A 3,209-nucleotide genomic window follows, 5' to 3' on the forward strand; every position below is an offset into this window, starting at 1 on the left:
GGGAAACTAGGTAAGACATAGATACGACATGATTTTAGGGACACACAAAGAAAGCCTTAAATAATATAATTATGGTAATATGTTGGTTAATGATATATCTTTAGACAGATGATTGTATATGGTTTTGCATAAGGGTGGGTCAAACTAATTACTTGAGCAGAGACGACCCACTCTGTAATTGAGTATGAAATGCGGTAAGTATAGAATATGTTTGGCTGGTTATTAATTTAGTTAGAACCTAAGGCGCCTCGTGGAGGAACTAAATGCCTTTTTATTATGCGTATGGTTTGTTGTGTGGTTAGTGGGAAGTTAAAACCTCGGTGGAGGAACTACCTGCCTTACTTATTGTAGTTAAGAATATCGTATTAGTTGTTGGAAGTTAAGGCGCCTCGGTGGAGGAACTAACAGCCTTATGGATTGTGTATGTATATGTATAAGTATATGTTGTATTTTAGAGCTATTCACACCAGCATTGTTTATAATGCTGACCCGATTTGCATGTTTGCTTATCAGGTGTGTTCATTAAATGAACATAGTTGATAAGTCTTGACAAGTTTCATGTTGAAGAAGGTTGGTTGTTGCTTGTGGTTTGCAGTAGCGTTGTATTCAGGATATGTTTTGTTTTCTCTTAAGGTGTAATAGATTTTTAGTTGAGACAAATGTTGTTTTATATTTTCAGTTGTATTTATAACTAAAGAGGGTTGAAAGGAGATTTATAACTTAATCAGTTTTGTGAATTTTTGTAATGAAGAGGATTTTTGTTAATTTGAAATTTTTATTGGTTTTTAATTATCCGCATATTTAAACTGATTATGGGTTTTTGGGAGTGGAGAGTGTATCACACCTCGAAAATAAAAGAGTCGGGAACAAATATTGTTTTTTCGAATTCTGTCGAAATTCGAGGTGTGACCGATTCGAGGATGTATAGAGGTGTTACCTGGAGCGTGTTTGCTACGCGTATAAATAGCGTCTTCAACAGCTTTGAAGCACGTCTACGTTACTTTAACAATTATACGAGTACTGGTCCTAGTACACAATGTAGATTGTGAAGTCCTGTAAAAAGATTTACCTTATTAGTTTTAAAATTTTTAAGAATTAGGAAAAGGCTTTTTACTATGGACTTCGTGTTGGGCTTGGATGCAGGCCTATGAAACGAGCTTTGGTAGTGGGTGGGTTTAATTACTAAACTAATATTTAATTGTTTTTATTGTATTTTTTTATCAAACCAACGGCCAGGTCACTTAGGAATTTGAGGGAGGTTGTCCGTGCTTGCACGTTACTTAATTAGAGAACCCCAAATTCTTTCAGTTTGCTAGACACCATTTAGAATGAAGAAAAATAATTTTTAAAATTTTGTAATTTTTAGCATACGAGTATTGTACTGTACTCTTGAGATAATTTTGGAAATAATATTAAAGAATTAATTTAAGCTAATTAACCTAGGGTGCGATGCGCGCTTAACATGTAGAAGGCGGGTCGCGCTTAGTGAAGGCAATTTAACGGCACGCACGTGCTCGTGAGTTAAAACTAGGGTTTCAAAATTTTAGGGTCAGGTCACGGGAGGGCAGCGAGTTGGTTGAACAACTCGTATGCTCTCGAACAGTCACTACAAGAAAATGGACTTTTGCCCACAGTTACCCGGTATTTTTAGCCATGGTTATGAACCCTTGCATACTTTCCTACGAATTTGGACTTTTTTGCTGAATTTGCTTGATGCACACTAAACTTGTATTTTGTAATTCTATCTATGGTACATTTTGGGGACACACTTAGTGATTTAAAGGCACAGGAAGAAGCATTGGTCTTGTTTGCAAATCGTTATGATGGGCTATTAACTACTGTGTTGCATCCAAGCAATGTCTTTGGACCAGGCGATGTGAAACTCGTACCATTTCTCCTAAGGGCAGCAAAATCTGGTCTGGCCAAGGTTTATACTTTGTCTTTGAACAGATACAGTTAACTAAAATTTATTAAATGGAACTATGTGTATTATAGCACTTCTATGAGTTCAAACCCATGTGACCTGGGTTTTCTTTGCACTTATTTCATCAACAAAATCAGTACTAGTGACTTCACGTACTGATTTTCTTAGCACTTAGTACATGTGACCTGAGTTCCATCCCAGTTTATTGTAGGAACTGGTGAAAATGTTTGTGACTTCACGTACGTTGATAACGTTGCACATGCTCACGTGTGCGCAGAGGAAGCTTTACGCTCTAGGACTGCTTTTGTAACGGGAAAGGTACTACCTTATAGAGAATCTTGTGCGGAGATTTCTATAAATGACTGTCCTTATAGATTCACATTTCTTAACATATGAACATATGCAGGCTTTCTTTATCACCAATCTTGACCCAATGAAGCTTTGGGATTTTGTATCTCTTATTCGAAGGTTTGGGATATCCAAGGTAAACTACAGACCCTCATTCTTGTGCTGAAAGGTAATGATGTTCTTTTGTGGTATAAGCTAACTAGTGAAGTTGGATTAAGGATTTTGGAGGTTGAATATAAAGATAAAAGTTGGGGCTAACTAGTGAATTCTAATTGCAGACCCAGATTCAAGGTTCCTGCTAAGCTGTTCTTGTTTGTGGCTGTGCTTCCCAACTGGCTGCATGAGAAACTGGAGCAAAGAGATGCCCATTCAGTTCTTACTCCTATTGTTCACCAACTCTTATGACCTTCAACTGTTCTGAAGCTCGAAACCATATTGGATACTCACCCATTGTCTCCTTTTAGCTGAATTTCATTTTAGGATTTACTTTCTTTTAGTAATCTAATTATTTGATCAATATGCAGAATTAAAATATCAATATTTTTTTTAAAAAAATAAATAACTCTGCCACGGTCCATAGCCGTCGCAAATGCACTTCTTCCCACGGTCATTCACTTCACCCACGGTCAAATAACAACGAGCCAAAAACTAAAATTCATGACGTAAACATCAAATTCCACGAACTAGGACTGTAGGAAATAGCTTTTCCTACGGACCCTAACCGTCGGTAAAACCAATCTTTCCCCACGGCCTAAGACCGTGGGAAATACTGACTTTTTCCGATAGCTTTTCCTACGGTTTAAGACCGTGGCAATACCGATGGCAATTACTAACGCATAGACCGTCGCTATTGGTGGGCTTTACCGACGGTCATGACTGTCGACAGATCATTTCCGACGCACAAAATGCCCACGGTCCTCTGACGCTCCAAAACCAT

General features: G+C 37.7%; 1 long non-coding RNA gene across 1 annotated transcript; it reads left to right on the plus strand.

Moving 5' to 3' along the window:
* The first annotated feature begins 1,757 nt into the window (after window positions 1-1,757).
* Window positions 1,758-2,414, plus strand: LOC147488663 (uncharacterized). Its single transcript, XR_015203297.1, has 3 exons — window positions 1,758-1,927; window positions 2,126-2,242; window positions 2,331-2,414. It is a non-coding gene; the product is annotated as an uncharacterized LOC147488663 (long non-coding RNA).
* The last annotated feature ends 795 nt before the right edge of the window (window positions 2,415-3,209 follow it).

Source organism: Coptis chinensis, chromosome 7 (assembly GCF_015680905.1).
Source record: "Coptis chinensis isolate HL-2020 chromosome 7, ASM1568090v1, whole genome shotgun sequence".
Taxonomy (NCBI): Eukaryota; Viridiplantae; Streptophyta; class Magnoliopsida; order Ranunculales; family Ranunculaceae; genus Coptis; species Coptis chinensis.